We start from the raw sequence: 20,332 nt of genomic DNA, 5'->3' as shown, positions 1-20,332 counted from the left end.
GCAGGCAGCATCTAAAGGTAAGGAATTTTGCACTTTTTATGTATGGGAAGATGCAAGAGTCATCTCGTTGAAATCATCCCCTTTGATACACACCTCACCATCTGGGGCCAGTATCCTGTCTTCTCCTTCCAGACTTTTCTCAGGGATCACCATGGGAGTGGCTGCACTTTGATGGCTGCTGGAATGCAGGTATTCTTTTCCTTCCTGAGTTTCCTCAGGGTTCACCATGAGAAGTGGCTGCACTTTGATTCCTGCTAGAGGGCAGGTATTCTTCTCCTTCCTGAGTTTCCTCAGGGCTTACTGTGGGGAGTGGCTGCAGTCTGATGGCTCCTAGAGAGTAGGAGGGGGAACCTGGATCCCCATTGAGATCATCTCAGCAGAGAGAGCAAGCATGTCCTGTGACTGCAGACAATCTTCCAACATTAGGGGTTCGGAGTTCTGCCTGCAGGATCCACAACCACCAGCTCGGCCACCATGCTCTGCACTCAGTTGCTATGCAGCCCTGAAACCTACACTGCAGGAGGCCCTCTAAATGTGGCGTCCTGTCCAGCAAACTCTCAGTCACACCCTCCAAGCCCAACCCAGGCCCAGCCTCGCTGAGAGGGTCTCAATGGGGACCCAGGTTCCCCCTCCTTCTCTCCCACATTCCCTTCAGTTCTGTGTAATATTAACTGTTTTTACAGCCATCATAATAATGTTGAACACACTGCCATGATGCTGGCAGTCTGGGTCTTCTGTTATCCCACTGAGATTCTGTGAAAACACATCAGATGCTGGGCTGGAAGAGGAGGGGTAGGTCTGGTCTCTGCTGAGTATGGACGTCTACTGGAAGGAGATCACAGCTGCAACCTTGCCTGCTGCTCATTAGCTTTTTGCTGGTCCATGTGCCCGGATAATCAATTGCCCAGATAAACCTGCTCCCTTCTCCCCATGCTCATGCTGGTGACTTGGAATAATTACCAGATAGCTCACCTGAGGAGTCTCCAGGAGCCCCAGGGATGGGGAACCACTCAGGGATAAAGAGGAAATAGGCAGAGGCCTGTATAAAATGATACTGTAAAGCATTTATTCCTAAACACAAGTCAAGTGAAGCTCATGTGTATTCTTCCCTTTTTCTTAGCTTTGAGTATATGGTTTCCCTCTGCACATGATTCTGGCCCATGCAGATGAGGTGAGACTCAGTCCCCAGACCCCCCTACCTGGGGTCACATATTCCCTCGGTCAGGACACCTTGGCTGTGGTCGGTGGGCCTCCAATATGTAAACAAGCCAGGTCCATATGGTCAAAGCTGTGGTTTGTCCAGTAGGCATGTATGGATGTGAGAGCTGGACCATAAAGAAGGCTGAGCACCGAAAAACTGATGCTTTCGAACTGTGGTGTTAGAGAAGATGCTTGAGAGCCCCTTGGACTGCAAGGAGATCAAACCAACCAATCCTAAAGGAAATCAACTGTGAATATTCATTGGACGGACTGATGCTGAAGCTGAAGCTCCAATACTTTGACCATCTGATGGGAAAATCTGACCCATTGAAAAAGACCCTGATGCTGGGAAAGATTGAAGGCAGGAGGAGAAGAGGACAACAGAGGATGAGATGGTGGGATGGCATCACCGACTCGATGGATGTGAGTTTGAGCAAACTCCAGGAGACAGTGGAGGACAGGGAAGCTTGATGTGTTGCAGTCCATGTAGTCACAAATAGTTGGACACACTTAGAGACTGAACAACAACAACCAGGTAGCCTATCTGAGTTGTCTCGATGAGCCCCAGAGGAGATGAACTTGTCAGAGGGAAAGACTAAGAGCCCTACCTCAGCACTGACCCCTGAGAGGGCCATGGAAGCCCACGGTCACCCAGAGAAACCCACCTCAGCTCCAGACCCCAGAAATCTGAGCACTGACATTCAGACACAGGCACAGAGTCTTCCAGGACAGAGGACAGGCCCAGTCTGCACCCAGGTCTCCATGTCCTATTGCACAGAGTACCCAGCCAGGTGTAAATGTCCTCACTGTAGAAGAACTGATTATGTATAAACATAATCAGTGTAGACAGGACTTGGAGAGGTCTGAATCCACCATGTAAACAGAACTTGGCCAGGTTCAAAGTAGCTTAGGGCTGCACTCCTAGGAGGCACAGGTCACACCCCCAGGGTCTCTCATCGTTGAACAGGGGCTCACCTGCGTGTGAGAACTGGGACGTACCTTTCTTGAAGAAATCACCACTGGCTCCACACTTCACCCACATCAGGAAAGGAACAAAAGCTTTGTCACTACACATTTTGGCAGGCAAAACAAAACTGTGACCAGGTTTTGCAACCATGTGGTGGTCAGGGCCCGGGGAAAGCCAGGAACCCAGTGGAGAGCCGCCCAGCGACCTGCGAGGACAGACCGGAAGTGGCCCGGCTGCAGCATTCCGGGCTCCCAGCAGGAGGTGCTCCGAGGGTCGCCCAGGCAGGACAGTCCTGCAGCGTCCGCGGGGAGAGTGGGTCCGTCCATCCTGCTGGTCATTAGGGATGGAGTGCGCTCAGGTACTGCTTCCCCGCAGGGTTGGGGAGTGGGCCTGACACCTCCTAGGCTCCTGGTCAAGTGACTTCATGCCGGGGTTGATGCCCACAGGGCACCATGCTGCATCCAAGCAGAGAATGAGGGCAGATGTGGGGCATAGACGCCATCAGAGCAGAGCACCTGGGGGAGCTCCCACCTGTGCCCGCCTGCCCACCTCGGGCCCCAAGCCCCCACCCCATGACCCATTACCACACACACATACACTCCCATGCCGCACACGTATGAGCTGTGCACCCACACCGTGCACACAAACAGCACATGTCCACCAACAGACGCATACACATGCATAGCACACAAATGGGGAATAAAACGAATACCCTAAAGTGCTCATTCCTAAACACGAGTGAAGCTCACATGCATTCTTCCCTTCTTCTGAGCTTCGATGGTTTCCAAAATAAAAAAGTTTATAAAGTAGTTAGTGGTGAATGACTTTTAGATGATGGGACTTTCTGAAGTTATTCCACAAGTACTACAAGACCTGAGAGATGAACGTAGATATTCCATGTGTCCCTCAACAGAAGAATGGACAAGCAGAACATGGTCCATCCACACAATGAATGTTGTCCAGCCTGAAACAAAGGCAATTCTGACACAGGCTACAGCGTGGATGGACCCTGAAGACATTATGCTCAGTGACATAAGGCAGACATGGAAGAACAAATGATGTTTGAGTCCACTCATACAAGGTCCCTAGAGCAACTGGCTCCATAGACACAGAAAGCACGATGGTGGGTGTCAGGGGCTGAGGGAGGGGAATGGGGACTGAGTGTCTCACGGGGACTGTCTGGGTTTTGCAAGATAGAAGTAGCGACTGAACAACACCGCACACAAGCCTGCACTGCAGCAGCATTTACAACAGCTGAGACATGGAAGTAACCAAAATGTACACGGACAGATGAATGAAGAAATCATATATGCATAGAAGGGATTATGATTCAGCCATGAGAAAATAATGCCATTTGCAGGGATGATCTAGAACTAGAACAATTATAGTAAGTGATGTACTTCAGAAGAAGAAACTGATACCAATGAGTTATTTTATAAAAGTGAAATGCTCACACAGTCAGGAAACAAACATGGTTACAGAAGGAGAGTGGTGGGTGGAAGTGATAAATTAGGAGGTTGGGATTCATTTATCCTCACAAATACATATAGAACATAGAATCAACACGGACCTACTGTAGAAAGGGTGCTGTACTACACAGTCTATAATAATGTCTATGTGAAAAAAACCAAGATGAATCAGAATGTGTATGGGGATAACTGATGAAGAATCTCTCCACCAACAAACACAGCACTGTAAGTCAGCTATCCTCCAAAGGAAGTAAACACTAACTTTAAAAAATAAAAACAAGGATTAATGAGCCACAGGCTTCTGGCATGTGCCAGAAGAATCCATGGACTAGGAGTCACCCTAAGGCTCTGGTTACTGTAGTAACAGGAGTAGGGCATGAAGAAATCCTGTCTCCTTGTGGCCATCTCCTGCAACAGAAACTTTAAAGCTATTGCTTATGCTGCAGTGAAATAAGAAAAAAGTTTTTTCTCTTTGGCCTTTTGATTCCTTCTCTACTTTAGCTGTTCCTTATCTACAGTTTGCATTGATAACTGTTTCCTTCTTTTCAGAAGATTAACCTATTGACTGTTTTGAAACAATGCAAAAAAGAACGAGAACATAGGAACCTTATACCTTTGTGGAAATAAATGTTTTTTGGAGGAAATAGATTGTTGTGAGCTGGAGTGAGGACCTCCACCCGTGGCAAAGGTCATGAGGAAGGAGGCTCAGCATACGCAAAGGCGGGATCGAGCCTCAGGAGTCCCTCTGGAAATTCTCAAGCATCTACCCCATAACCAGAGCCTGCCTACTTTACTACTTTGTGCTCTCACCTACACCTCTGACTTTACGGGGGGCTGTCCCCCACAACCTCTTTTGGAAACAGAGTTAACTTAGAGCTCCAGTTAATAAAAACTCCTGGGCGTGACAAGAGTGTTTCAACCTACAAACTCCTCTGAAGGTTCTCTAGCCTGCCTGACAGGCTTGTCCGGCCACATGTGATTGCTCACAGCCTCCCAACCATGAAAGGCACGAGATGCTTTAAACCTTCTAAAAACAGGTTCTTCAGAGAAGTTAGAAAACTATTAGTATAGTATATGGGGCTGATTAGAAATTGTATTGGTGAAGGATTTTTCATTTGTTGAGCCAATGTTTACTGCTAAGTCTCCACATCCCCTGCCCTTATACACATTAATGAATATATAGAAGAAATAAGTATTAACCTTTGATATTAATCACATTAGACCTTAGGCTAAGCAAATTCTTTCCTGAGAAATAAGTGTCCTGGTTGACTGACCGCTGTCACAAGGAGAGGGTCATAAATTGTCAGCAGGCCCCCTGGCCAGAAGATGATGTAACACCCCTAAGACCTCTGTATACATTTGTATGAAGCACCTGACTTTGATAAAAGTCAGGACTGCTGACCCCACATGACTTTTGCATAACATCTCAGTGTATAAAAGTAGACCATGGAAAATAAAGAATTGGGATCAGTTTCTCGAAATACTGGTCTCCCCATGTCGCTCTCTCTCTCAAACTCTGGCTGAGTCTCCATCTGGAGCGTGGAACCCACCAAGCTTACTAATTTTGCCTGGGCTTCTAAGATCCGACCAGGGAGGCCTCAGTGTCTCCTCTCCTTCGGGAGAACGGAAGGATACCTGCGGCCTACGTAAGTGGTACAAACTTCTTGTTTTGAAGTTTTATTGGTCTCCTGCGTAAACCAAGCTACTCAGCCTCTTTTCTCCACTGAATTTTCCTACTGAGCTATCCTCATTCTATTACTCTTTACATCTCTAATTAATATCTAATTGAAGCTATTGTATCCTGATCCTCGCTGATGCTGTCCCCGCTTCAAACTCCCTGGATCAGCTGGGGCTGGACCTCAGCAACAGACGACTTTAATCCCCAAGCTGGAAGAGGAGAGAACACAGTAGACTTGTGTCTCAAGAACTGTGTCTCCCCTAATGGGGAATCAAGGGGATCACACAGTTGGGGCTCTTCATCAGAGGTTGGAAATAAAGAGCAAACATATAAGGATCCTGTATTCTTTCTTTTTGCATTGTTTCAAAACAGTCAACAGGCTGGCATCAGGGAGCCCAGTAACTTGGGTCCAGCAGGCAGTCGCAGGAGTTGGGGCCATTGTCTTTTGTAAATTGCATTGAGGCGTTCTTTCTGTAATGCAAAAAAGAGAAAAACTATAAGGAGAGGTTTGCAGAGAGTACCATAAAGTTAAGCATCAGGATGTGACTAGCATAAAATTAAAAGATAATAGATGTGAAATATGGCTCATGCAGAGTTAGATGGCGATAGGTGTGGGATATCCCTAGAGAAGAGCATGGAAACCCACTCCAGTATTCTTGCCTGGAGAATTTCATGGACCGAAGAGTCTGGTGAGCTACAGTCCAGGGGATCACAAAGAATCAGACACAACTGAGTGACTAACACACACACACACATAGGTGCAGGATGTAGCTTACATAACGGGTTAGTCTTCTGAAAAGAAGGAGACTTAATTATCGATGCAGGTGTCGATCAGGAACAGTTAAAGTAGAAAAGGACTGAAAAGACAAAAGAGGAAAAAGTATTTCTTATTTCACTACAACACTCATGAACACTTCATATTCACGAGGACTACTGGGCTCTGAATGATGCCGGCACTTTGGAAGTTTCCATGGGTAACTAACTGAAAACAAAAACTGGGTAGACTGTGAAGAAGAAAATTTCCACAGTCAATTCCACACACGCTAGTTAAAATCAAAGCCCATGAAAACGTGCTGCACATCAGGAACTGTTAGAGACGTGCAAATCAAAACCACGGCGAGGGAACACTGCAGCTGTTTGAAAGGCCATCCTCAGTCTACAAAGGAACACGGTGGAGAAGACTTGGAGGAAAAGAGAACACTCACGGGGCTGATGAGATGTAAACGCTGAGAATCACTGTGGAGAGGAGTATGGAACTGCCTTTGTTAATTTTTAGTAAGACAAACATTGATTCCAGCCCAGATCACAGTGGGACGTGCTCAGCGTCCCTGCTCAGCGTTCCCTCATCGTCAGCACCAACAAGGGAAGACGGTGCTGAACAGCAGCCCCGCCCGAAGCAGCAGACAGCCTCGGTGAGAGACACGCAGCCAGGTCTCTGCCTCGTCGGGCGGTTAACGAGGCTCCCCCTCACAGCAAAGGGCTCCTTAACTCCAAATTCATTTTGCACAGAGAGGAGGAAAGAATCAGACATAAACTATAAACTAAATCAAGTATCTTTGTTTTTAAATATAAAAAGTGAAGGGTAAAAGCAGTAAAAATTACACTTCAAGTGAATAAATTACAAACCAAATCAACTATACATCCTGACATATAAAACAGAGGAGGAGGATGGAAGCCACGCGAACTACTGTGAGTGAGCGGCCCTTGACTGTGTGAGTACCACCCGGGGTCTCCAGCCGTCTCTGCCGCCGGCGTCCGTGACACCGGGTGGAGCCTTCTTTGGCTCCGGGCGCGGAGAGAACCCAAGTGTATGCCGTCAGGCGCCTCTTCTGCCAGGCTCCACGCAGAAGGTTCAGCCTGAGCCGTATTCTTCATGCTCTTCTCCTGCAGGTTAATGGTGGTAAAATGAGGCGAAGGAAGTGCCTAGAATGTGGCCACTTCCCCTTTCTGCAGCTGTTTTACTTTCTTCTCCTTCTGTAAGTGACTTTTTTGTATCAAAACAGAAAGGGAGCATTTCCACGGTTCTCACCGGGATTTTGGACTTCAAAGATCCTCCGTCATGGGCGATTGTTGGGTTCTTATCATTACTGGCTGCTCCCCAACCTCATCTTCTTGGGTGGGTTTGGGTTCTCTTCTTCCAAACAAAAGCAGGAGTCCTGGGGACAGTGAGTGGAATTTCTTTCTTATTGGGAACACCCACAACACCTAACAAGATTTGGGCAAGGCTTTGCATAAATTTAAAGTGTTTATCCTCCAATACACTCTTTGCTTCTCGCTGTTTGATTCTTTTCTCCATTTCAAAATCAAAGCCAATAGGCGGCTTCTCTAGCAGTTTCTTAGGGAAAATGCGCCCACTGTAAAGAATTCCAGAATCCAATTTCCATGCTTTAAATTTGTTGAGCCCTGCTTCTACAGGATTACATTTCTTGGGTTTCCACTTGTTTCAAACACCTCCACCATCTCTTGCTGCATTTTTATTCTCTTTTCTGACTCTTGCTTCTCACTACTTTTTAGGATCTTCTGTATATGGGAAGAAAAACCTGGAAAGAATAGATATGTGTTTATGCATGGCTGAATTAAGTTCCTGTACACCTTATACAAACACAGCATTGGCCATCAACTCTGTTCCAATATAAGATCAAAATGAAATTGCACAGAAAGAAAAAGAAAAAGGGGCATGAAAAATGCTGCCGCCTTGTGGCCGTTTTTCATAACAACAACGTCAAAAGCTGTGCTGATGGACACTTAATATTCAGAGGGCCCATGGGGTTGTGAGTAAACAACAACCGGCTTCAAGAAATGTTCTAGGAGTGTTTATCAAAACACAGGGCAGACGTTCAAGAGTCAATTGCAAGAGGTTTCACACTCATACTCTTAAAAAAAAAATCACAGTAAATGATGTCAATCTTGCTAAATATTAGAGAAATCCAAATCAAAACTACAATGAGGTATCACCTCACACCAGTCAGAATGGCCATTGCCAAACGCTCTACAAAGAACCAAGGCTGGAGCGGGTGTGGAGAAATGAGAACCCTCCTCCACTGATGCTGGAATGTCAACTGGGAACAGTCACTATGGAGAGAACATGCGTGCTAAGTCACTTTGGTCATGTACAACTCTTTTCGACCCCACGGACTGTAACCTGCAAGGCTCCTCTGTCCATGGGATTCTCCAGGCAGGAATACTGTAGTGGGTTGCTGTGTCCCCCTCCAGGGGATCTTCCCAACCCAGGGATTGAACCCGCGTCTTTTATGTTTCCTGTGTTGGCAGATGGGTTCTTTACCACTAATGCCACCTGGGAAACCCATGAAGACAATGTGAAGGTTCCTTAAACAATGAAAATGGGAACTAAGTCACAATATTCTTGTCGACTTAAAAAAGATGCACAACCTAAAAGTTGAGAGTTATGTTTTATTCGGTGGGAATTTTTAGGACTGCAAGCCCAGGAGACACCATCTCAAGCAACCCTGAAAGAACTGCTCCCAGGAGGTGAAGGGAGGAGCCAGGTCACACAGAGCTCTGTAACAAAGTGCAGGCAGTCTGAACATCAAAAGACTATTGTTAAAGAAAACCAGATATCCTGAGTCGAGGGATTTAGTGACCTGCCTCTTGAGAAACCTGTATGCAGGTCAGGAAGCAACAGTTAGAACTGGACATGGAACAACAGACTGGTTCCAAATAGGAAAAGGAGTACGTCAAGGCTGTATATTGTCACCCTGCTTATTTAACTTCTATGCAGAGTACATCATGAGAAACGCTGGGCTGGAAGAAGCACAAGCTGGAATCAAGATTGTTGGGAGAAATATCAATAACCTCAGATATGCAGAGGACACCACCCTTATGGCAGACAGTGAAGAGGAACTAAAAAGCCTCTTGATGAAAGTGAAAGACGAGAGTGAAAAAGTTGGCTTAAAGCTAAACATTCAGAAAATGAAGATCATGGCATCTGGTCCCATCACTTCATGGGAAATAGATGGGGAAACAGTGGAAACAGTGTCAGACTTTATTTTGGGGGCTCCAAAATCACTGCAGATGGTGATTGCAGCCATGAAATTAAAAGACGCTTACTCCTTGGAAGGAAAGGTATGACCAACCTAGATAGCATATTCTAAACAGAGACATTACTTTGCCAACAAAGGTCCCTCTAGTCAAGGCTATGGTTTTTCCATGGTCATGTATGGATGTGAGAGTTGGACTGTGAAGAAAGCTGAGTGCCGAAGAATTGGTGCTTTTGAACTGTGGTGTTGGAGAAGACTCTTGAGAGTCCCTTGGACTGCAAGGAGATCCAACCAGTCCATTCTAAAGATCAGTCCCGGGTGTTCATTGGAAGGACTGATGCTGAAGCTGAAACTCCAATACTTTGGCCACCTCACGCAAAGAGTTGACTCATTGGAAAAGACTCTGATGCTGGGAGGGATTGGGGGCAGGAGGAGAAGGGGACAACGAAGGATAAGATGGCATCACCGACTCAGTGGACATGAGTTGGAGTGAACTCCAGGAGTTGGTGATGGACAGGGAGGCCTGGCGTCCTGCAATTCATGGGGTTGCAAAGAGTCGGACACGACTGAGCAGCTGAACCAAACTGAACTGAACTGATGGGATGAAGATGACGCCTAACCGCCTCCACATACTCTGTGAGGTCGAATGGTCCCCTGTGGGAGTAGGATGGCCGCCAAGGACACCATGAACTTAAAAACAGTGGAGACAGTCTATACAGTAGTCACAGGACAGCCAGGACACCCAGATCAATATCCATATACTGACTCATGGCTAGGGTTAGCTCAAGACCCTCCTACTTGGACAAGGTTCTGTATCCAGAAGGGAAAGGGGGAAATATTAACGGCAAAAAAATTGACTGATGATAAAAAAGGAAATTCTACAGGATTTGGATGGAGATGACCTGCCCCCTCCCCAATACTGGATAATGACACACCTGCCTGCCAGTGCTCCACCAGGACCGGAGGCCTAACACCTGATCCAGGGCTGGGTGAAGTTCCTGAAGCAGCCGCTGCTCCTCTGCCAACTCTCCTGGAGATCGTAGAGTTGCCGTTTCGGCAGGCTCCGATCCCAGCGATGGAGACCTCTGGTCAACGCCCCCAGAATGCCACCTCTGCTGGACCTCCTGGATTGTATCCACCTCTCCCGGTGAGTACTAATGGGGAGGGGAAAGAAAACACAGAAATTAGAGGCTTCGTGCCACCAAGGAGCAAGGGGAAAGAACCCCAATACAGATGCCCCTCAGAGAGCTACAGCAGCCTCTGGTTCAGGACGCATGTGGGCACTACCATCGGCCCTCTGTAGCCTAGTATTACCAGCCATTTTCCTCTACGGCCATATTAAACTGGCAGAGACACGCTCCACTGTACTCGGGGGAGCCACAAGCCATGATTAGGCTAATAGAGACTATTTTTCAAACCCACTGCCCTATATAGGATGACATAATCCAACTACTAGTCTCCCTTTTCAGCACTGAGGAAAGACACAGGATCCTAACTGAGGCCAGAAAATGGTTAAGAGAAATGGCACCTGAGGGGACTGCAAACCCGCAGTGGTGGGCAGAGCCAGCCACCCCCGATACGAGGGAGGCCCAACTGGGACTGTAACACAGAAGAAGGGAGTGGCCACCTGGAGAGATATCATGTGGCTATTTTACAAGGTCTCAAGAGGGGGGCCCAAAAACCTACGAGTATGGCAAAACTCTCCGAAGTGATTCAAAGGGAACGCTAATCACCCTCTGAGTTCTACGAAAGACTGTGCAAGGCCTGTAGACTTTATACGCCAATAGATCCAGAGGCTGCTGGGTCTTAGATGGTGATAAATGCAGTCTTTGTGTCTCAAGCCTACTCAGAAAATGTCAGATGAGGGAGGGGAGCACCAAGTGACTCATGAACTTCTATACATCCCTGAATGCCCAGAACCTTTGCTGGGAAGAGACTTGCTGTCTAAATTGGGGGCAAAAGTGACCTTTCCCTCCCATGAAAGGCCCACTCTTCAAGTGGGCTCAACCACCCATTTACTCTTCCTCTCGGTAACCCCTCAAGATGAATGGAGGTTGCATGGTCTCCTGGAAGGGCTAAACATTCGAGACAGAGAGAGAGTTAATGCAACAATTCCCTGAGGTCTGGGCAGAAAACAACACCCCCAGGCTTGCAAAACAAGTCCCAGTGGTAACAGAACTCAAACCCAGTACAATTACATCAGGCCCGCCCTGGGCCTACCAGACCTTGCTAAGCCACTTACTCTTTACATGACTGAAAACAACAAGGTGGCTATGGGAGTGTCGTCCCAGGCTATGGGGACATGGGACAGACCCGTGGCTTCTCTCCCGAAACGGCTGAACAACGTTGCCACGGGGTGGCTGGGATGCTTACGGGCAGTTGCCGTGGTTGCCTTACTGGTCCGCGAGGCAACTAAGCTGACTTTGGGCCAAGATTTGATCATAAAAGTCCCACATGAGGTCAACACTCCCCTGCGAGGGGACCCCCATAAATGGCTGTCAACATCCCAGATTACTCAATACCAGGGACTGTTATGTGAGAACCTTCAGGTTACTATTCAGCCTTGTCAGGCCCTGAATCCAGCCACCCTCCTTCCTGTGGGAGAAGGTGGGCCCTCACATGATTACAAGGAAATCCTAGAAGTTTATGCCAGCAGACCTGACTTGACCAAAATATGACTCTCTGGCATAAAGATTATTTCAGTCTAATGTTTTTTAAAAAAAGGAATCTTGGAAAACTAAATAGTAATTGTCCTTTTGAGAAGGACATTTACAATAGAGAATTCTCCATATTTAAGGGCTGTCCCTTTTCCCACCAGAAATAAGCAGATGATTAAATCTCAAGTAACTCTTATCAATGGACAAGTCCTCACTTCAATCTGCAAACACCCATACCCTTCTTTACTGTGTTTTGCATGATAGCCTGCCATAACTGGCTTCACCCTCCCCCGCCCCAAGGTCTTTTGTTTGTGTCTGAAGATGGCATTTAAGGTGATGGCTTTGGACACTTAAGGGAGTGACTCAGTTTTCTTGGCTAACTTCCATATATACAAGAGGTATTCATGCTATTAAACTTCTGTTTTTCTCCTGGTAATCTGTCTTTTTTTGTCTTTTACAGGGAAAGTTTCAACTAACCACCTAGGTTAGAGGAAAATTGTTTTTCCTCCCATACACATGCAGTGAATACTGCTCAGCAATAGAAAGGAATGAGCCATCAACCATGGGGAAAAAAAGAATAAATCTTATCTGACATATTGTTGCAGAAACCAGTACTCAAAAAACCAAGCACCACACTTACAGAGTTGGAGAACTCAGGTTTATTATGCTGGCAGGCCCCGAGGAGTTAACACTCCAAGCTCTGAGCCCCGAACAAAAGGGTTACAGAGTTTTTATAGACAGACTATAGTAGGCAACACTAGCTGTTAATAGGCTGGTTTAAACTAAGGGGTTTCTCGTGCGTGAGAATAGCAATCAAGATGGGGAGGGGGATGCCTGACCTGGACAGGCATGATTAAGCAGGTTTACAGGGGCTGCTGCTGCTGCTGCTAAGTCGCTTCAGTCGTGTCTGACTCTGTGCAACCCCATAGACGGCAGCGCACCAGGCTCCGCCGTCCCTGGGCTAGGCCATTGCAAAGAGCAGGACAAGGCTGAGTGAGATAAGCTCCGGTTCCTAGTATTGTAAGTCCCCGCTTTCTGAGACTGCGTGACCTACGTGATCCAGGCTTTGCAAGAAGCAAGCTGAGTTACGAGGCAGAAGGAGCAGGGGGTTATGTAAAATCTTAACTTTTCCTCTTCAACTGTAGGATGGAAAGCCTGTCCCTGTGTTTTTGTCTGAGCCCACGGATTTGTGTGGCCCGAGGCATAAACAAAATCTACTCACATTGAGCTATTTCGGATGCAGCAGTGGAATGCACACTGTGACGCTGCATGGAACTGTAGTAGTGTGGTGGGGAGAGAGCCAGCCCTGACTCCATGTCGGAAGCTGTTTCCGTGACTTGTGACTGGCTTTTTTTGTTTTTATTATTATAATCACGCTCAGTGGCTTGCCGGGAGGACCCTGCCCCTCTGCTTGACTGTGAACTAAAGCGCCTTTGTTCAGCTCACGGAGGAAGTTTGTCCCTACCCACACCCCTTCCAAGGCTGCACATTCCGTGGGAGATGTTTTGCAAGACTGAAGGCCCTTTCCCTTTACTTCCCCCCTGCCTCTCCCTCTCTATGCTGCATTTGACTTTAGTTCCTCATTGCTTCTTTCTCTCTGGTTTATAAAAGAACCCGGCATCCAGACCCCAATAAGGCGGTTATTTTGAGGTGCTAACCTGCCATCTTCTTGGTCTGCTGGCTCCCCAGTTAACGTTTCTTCTTTGTCTCAACACCTCGTCTCTCGGATTCATTGGCCTATTGTGCAGCCAGCGGAGTGTGCTTGGACTCAGAATAATAGAAACACACATAGAGTAGCCTCAGTGTAAGGGATGGGGCAAAAGGTGCTGACTCAACTTTGAAGATTAACAGAATGTGTAGACTAAAGGCAAAATGGATCTTTCATAAACAGTGGGCTTATTTTATAGGGTTCTTTCCAGGCTGCAGTAGCTAAGAAAGCTGAAACTTCTGCACGTGTCTTTTGGAATGGAGCAAGGCAAAGATAAATGGCAGATGGTGGGAGGCAGGCTCCTCACCGTGGGGTGAGAAGTCGCAGACAAGCAGGGGGATGGCCTCTGTCCTCGTGACCCTGGATCTGGGCTTCCTGGAAGGACGACGTGGGGAGCTGACTGGCCGGGGAAATGCACAGATCTCTGCACTGGGAAGGCCCTGCACACGTAGGAACCTCGGCCCATCTTTCCCCTATACCTGCTGGAAACACTCAGCCCTCCAGGGTCTGTGAGGTGCAGATTTTTAGACGTTCTTACCCCAGGCAGGCACAGGAGTGTGAGGGTCTTGCTTACCCCTAAGCTGTCCCAGAAGCCAGGTCCGGGAGGCTGGAGCCAGAATGCGGGTGCCTGGGCCTCCGACCAGCAGCTGGTGGAAACGAGGAGCCAGTCCTGAGGGCAGGAGCTCCCTGGTGATGGCTGTGAGCCCGGTGCCCTGATGGGACTCCTCCCTACTGGGGACACAGGCGGGCCCTGCAGTGGCTCTGTTTCCACCTGGGACCCTTTGACGAAGCCACAGCACCACAGAGCTCTGAAGTCTCCTGACGGTGTCCCTAATTCTGACACAGTAGTTTTACAAAGGAATAAGAAAGTGAAGTTGAGCTCCTGACAGCCACTCCTTTGGGCTCTGAGTTGGTTCCAGCAGGACTGCAGTCATTGCACATGGTCTGCTGTAACCCCTGCCCCCTCCTGGCCTTTCCTCTTCCTGTGATGATTCCAGCGACATTTCCAGCCTGGACCCCTCTCCCAGGCCAGATGCACTGGCCCAACCACTGCATCCGCATCTCATCTTGGGGGCTAACAGGCCCCTCAGAGGGCTGAGATCCTGCTGCTCCCCACGCCCAGAAGGGGTCCCACCCTCTCCTGTTGCTGAGCCCCACCCAGGCCTTCCCAGGCTCCCACTTTCTTGTGCTCCAGTAACTGTCAGATCCTCCCGCAGAGCCTATGGCCAGTCCCCATGCTAATTCCCCTCTACCCCCACAGCCCTGGCCCAAGCCCAATCCCTCCAGCAGGCCCCAACCAAGCTCCCCCAGGGGGCCTCTCACACCCCAACTCAACGTTTTCTTCCTGCAGCATAAACGAGATCATGACTCTCTCCCTGCTGTGATTCCCCCCAAGGTTTGCCCCTTTGGCTGGGGTGTCTGGTGGGAGAGGCATTTGCCAGGACCCTGAGAGTTCCTGGTATCCCCACTAGGCTGCTGGCTCCTGGTTTCCCAGACACTGAGCACCCCAGAAGGACAGGGACACAGTACCGCACCCCAGAACTGCTCCTCACAATGACAAGGACACAGCACCGCACCCCAGAACCTCTCCTCAGGAGGAAAAGGGACACAGCACCCCAGAATTGTTCCTCAGAATGACAAGGGACACAGCACCCCAGAACCACTCCTCAGGGGGACAAGGGAAAAGCACCCCAGAACTGCTCCTCAGCAGGACAAGGGACACAGCACCCCAGAACCGCTCCTCAGGGGGACAAAGGACACAGAACCCCAGAACCGCTCCTCAGCGGGACAAGGACAGAGCACCGCACCCCAGAACCGCTCCTCAGAATGACAAGGGACACAACACCCCAGAACCGATCCTCAGCAGGACAAGGCCACAGCACCCCAGAACCGCTCCTCAGGGGGACAAGGGAAAAGCACCCCAGAACCGCTCCTCAGCGGGACAAGGGACACAGCACCCCAGAACCACTCCACAGGGGGACAAAGGCCACAGCACCCCAGAACCGCTCCTCAGGAGGACAAGGACAGAGCACTGCACCCCAGAACCGCTCCTCAGGAGGGCAAGGACACAGAACCCCAGAACCGCTCCTCGGGGGGACAAGGGACACAGCACCCCAGAACCGCCCCGCAGAAGGGCTGGAGATGCTGCTGCCTGGCCAAGGAGAGCTGAGAAGGGCTGCGCAGCTGGGACGCAAGCGTGGCGGGCGCGGCCCCTCCCTCGGCCGTCACGTCACCCCCGGGGGACTTGAGGGAAGGAGGGACTGAGGTCGTGTCAGTTCGTTCCGAAGCAGGACATTACGGCTCAGTCATGTCCCCCTACATTCACGTTCTGAACCCCCGGGACACCAGGATATGGCTAAATTTGGAGATAGGGTTTTTAAAGAGGTGACCAAGGTAACATGCTGTCACTAAACATTGGAAAGTGGAAAAGAAAGTGAAGTAGCTCAGTCGTGTCTGACTCTTTGCGACGCCATGGGCTGTAGCCTGCCAGGCTCCTCTGTCCATGGGATTTTCCAGGCAATAGTACTGGAGTGGGGTGCCATTTCCTTCTCCAGGGATCTTCCCGACCCAGGGATTGAACCCAGGTCTTCCACACAGCAGGCGGGTTCTTTACCAGCTGAGCCACGAGGAAAGCCCAAATACACAGGTCAACTTCTCACACACCTGAACAGTTGGTGGTTGTTCAGTCGCTCAGTGTGTCCAGCTCTTTGCGACCCCGTGGACCGCGGCACACCAGGCTTCCCTGTCCTTCACCATCTCCAGGGGCTTACTCAAACTCATGTCCATTGAGTCGGTGATGCCATCCACCCGGACACCTACATAATTTTAAAGAGTAAAGATGCAGTTGGCTCGGTAATTGACCAAGAGGGCTCCAGGGCAGGGTGAACCTGGATGAACACGGCTTTCCCTAAGGCTCTGCTCGCCCTGGAAACCAGAGATGGGCATGAAGTGCTGCCCCTTGTGGCCATTCCCCATAGCAACAACTTTAAAACCAGGGCTGCTGGGCTCAAAATTCACGAGGTCTGTGAGGCTGTATATGACACCTGCCATCAAACAAGGTCGCTGTGTAAATCATTGGAAAATAATTTAAAACAAGGCACACATTCAATAAACCAATTTCAACTGGTAAATTGTACTTATACTGTATAAGATCAAAAAAGGACCTGCACAGATGCTCCACCTCACTAAATATTAAATGCATGGAAATCAAAACTACCATGACGAATCACCTAAAACTGGTCGGGACGGACAACATCAAAAAGATATACTAGGAATAAGTCCTACGGAGGGCGCAGGGAAAACAGAATTGCCTTCACTCTTTATTGGGATGTTAATTGGTACAGGAACTATGGAAAACTGCATAGAGGTTCCTTAAAAAAGTCTAAGCGTAGTGAAACTGCAAGATCTGGCAGTCCCACTCCTGGACTTAGATCCAGAGAAAATCAGAATTGGAAATGACACATGCACTGCTGTTTTCAGGGCAGCATGATTTACAATACACAAGACACTGGAATCAACCAAATTCAATCAACCAACCAACCAAATTTGGAACTAAGTTCCAAACAGTTCACAGATCTAAATGTAACGTCAGATACTATAAACCTCTCGAGTCCATTGACCAAAACATGAACACCTAGTGATACCCCTCTTCACTGGAACCCTACTAAGTTATAAAAGAGAACAGAATAATGCCAATGACCCCAGCATGGATGGACCAAATGATTATCATACTAAGGGAAGTAAGTCAGAGAGAGAAAGACGAATACCCTCAGATATCACTGACAGGTGTATTCTATCAGTTCACACAAATGAACTAATTGACACAACAGAAACAGACTCACACACTTACAAACCCAACTTATGACACGACTCAGTGACTGAACCACAACAGCATGAAAAGCTGTGCTACGGACACAATATTCACAAGGCCTGTGGGGCTACAAGTGAAAAATACCCGATTTCAAGAAATATCCCAGGACTGGTCATTGAAAAAGAATGCAAAACTTGGAAGACCTTCAGGAAGCCAATTTCAAGAGAAAAGTTTATATTACACTTTTGTAAAAAAGTCACAGGAAAAGATGTCAACATCACTAAATATTAGAGAAACGCAAATTGAAAGTACAACAAGGTATCGCCTCACACCAGTCAGAAGGGCCACTGTCAAAAACTCTACAAACATTAAATCCTGTAGAGGGTGTGATGAAAAGGGAACCCTCTTCTGCAGATGCTGGAAATACAAATTGGAAACAGCCACTATTGAGGATGGGATGCAGGCTCCTTAAGCAAGGGAAACGAGAATGAGATTAGAATATTCCCTACGACCATGCACAAAGCTAAGTTCCAAACAGTTCACAGGTCTAAATGTAACGTCAGATACTATAAGCCTCTTGAGGTGTATATAGGCAGATCATGCTTTGACATAAATCACAGAAGGTTCTTTTTGCATCCACTTCTTAGAATAATTAAAAAACTAAAATAAACAAATGGGACCTAATTAACTTTCAAAGCCTTGGCAGAGCAAATGAAACCTAAAACAGAAGAAAAAGACCACCCTCAGGATGGGAAAAATATTTGCAAAGGAGAATATCACAACAAACTCATGCAAGCAGCTTGCACAGCTCAATATATATATATATATATATATATATATATATATATATATATATATATATAAACACACAGCAAAAAATGGGCCAATGACCTAACTGGACATTTCTCCAAAGAAGGCATAGAGAAGATCATTCATCAGATGAGAAGATGCTCAGCATAACCCATTATTCTATAAATAGGTAACTCAAAAGTCCAATGAGGTATCAACTCACACCAGTCAAAATGTCCATTTAAAAAAATCTGCGACAATAAATGCTGGAGAGTGTGTGGAGAGCAGGTAACCCTCCTGCAGTGTTTTTTGGGAATGCAAACTGATACATCAACTAGAAGGAAAAGTATGGAGTTTCTCTTAAAACCTCAACAGAATCACCATAGGACCCTGAAATCCCACATCTGGGCATAGATTTGGAGATAAAACAAAATCTTGAAAGACACCTGAACCTCTATGATCCCAGTTGCCCTAGGTACCATAGCTAAGACAAGGAAGCAACCTACGTGTAAAAGGACAGATGAATGCACGAAGAAGATGGGGTACTTGTACAGTAATACAATATTACTCAGCCACAAAGAAGGATGAAATAACGCCATTTCCAGTCACAGGAAAGAAAGTAGAGGCGATCAAATGACATAAAGTAAGGAAGACAGTGAAAGACTAGTATCATACGATGGCACTTTCAGTTCAGTCGCTCAGTCGTGTCCGACTCTTTGCAACCCCATGAACTGCAGCACGCCAGGCCTCCCTGTCCATCACCAACTCCCGGAGTTCACTCAGACTTACGTCCATAGAGTCAGTGATGCCATCCAGCCATCTCATCCTCTGTCGTCCCCTTCTCCTGCCCCCAATCCCTCCCAGCATTAAGGTCTTTTCCAATGAGTCAACTCTTCGCATGAGGTGGCCAAAGTATTGGAGTTTCAGCTTCAGCATCATTCCTTCCAAAGAACACCCAGGACTGATCTCCTTTAGGATGGACTTTTCGGACCTCCTTGCAGTCCAAGGGACTCTCAAGAGTCTTTGAAAGACTAGTATCATATGATATCACTTTCAGGTAGAATCTAATAATGGATACAAAATGAATGTCTTTACCCAACAATGACAGACTCACAGACCTAGGAAAGAACCTTATGATTACCAAAAGAGAAAGGTGAGGGGCCAGAGGAAGAACTGGCTCATATTAACATATGCACCCTGCTACTTATATAATAATCCACAGACAGACTGTATGGCACAAGGAAGCTACTCGACCCTCTGTAATAAGCTATATGGGAACAGGACCAGTAAAGGACCGTATGTCTGTCTTTGTATAACTGAATCAAGTTGCTGTATATAGGAAAGGAAAAAAAAAAAAAAACCACAACATTGTAACTCACCTACATACTCCAATTCAAATGATACTTGAAAACAAACAAACAAACAAAAAAGCCTACTCCAGTCCCCTTTAGCACTGACTACCTGAGCTGCTGTCAGATCTCTGGAGCCTGAGCAGGCTGGGGCCGAGGCTGGGAAGCCCTATGTCCGAGGGAGTGGAGGAGAGTATCCCGGCCCGCGTGGCCAGCCATCCGCTCATGGACGGGAGCGCCTGCGATCTCTTCACGGGCCCGCGGCCTCCGGGTCCTGCAGAGGAAGCGAGCTCACTGCGCCCCGCGGACGGTGCAGCCTCTGTGCTGGGAGAGCTCTAGGAGTCCCCGGGGCTCCCGCCTCCGCCTCCTTTCTTAGGGTCCCCCCACCTACGGTGACAGCACACTGCGCAGAGGATGGTTTCAAGAACTGAGATGTGTCTCAGGAATAAACTGTAAGGGGGAAGAAGTCATGAGACACAAACAAGCCCTTGGTAATTCCTCCCGCACTTTCCGCTCTGACAATCCGGGAACAGAATTTTCCCTAAGGCCCCGGTCGCCTGAGTGAACCAGAGCCGAACATGAAGAAATGCTGCCGCCTTGTGGCAGCTTCCAGAACAACAACTTTAATCTTGGTTGTTCGGTCGACCCCATGGACTGCAGCACGCCAGGCTTCCTGGTCCTTCATTGTCTCCCCGAGTTTGCTCAA

The 20,332-nt window shown here is 48.0% G+C and overlaps 1 long non-coding RNA gene across 1 annotated transcript; it reads right to left on the bottom strand.

The window, feature by feature from the left end:
• Positions 1–6,862: 6,862 nt before the first annotated feature.
• Positions 6,863–18,304, bottom strand: LOC133253274 (uncharacterized). Its single transcript, XR_009738270.1, has 3 exons — positions 16,342–18,304; positions 10,248–10,466; positions 6,863–7,854 (listed from the first exon to the last, which is right to left on the bottom strand). It is a non-coding gene; the product is annotated as an uncharacterized LOC133253274 (long non-coding RNA).
• Between the last annotated feature and the right edge of the window lie 2,028 nt (positions 18,305–20,332).

This window comes from Bos javanicus, chromosome 8 (assembly GCF_032452875.1).
Source record: "Bos javanicus breed banteng chromosome 8, ARS-OSU_banteng_1.0, whole genome shotgun sequence".
Taxonomy (NCBI): domain Eukaryota; kingdom Metazoa; phylum Chordata; class Mammalia; order Artiodactyla; family Bovidae; genus Bos; species Bos javanicus.
This window is presented reverse-complemented; position numbering and strand designations above follow the sequence as displayed.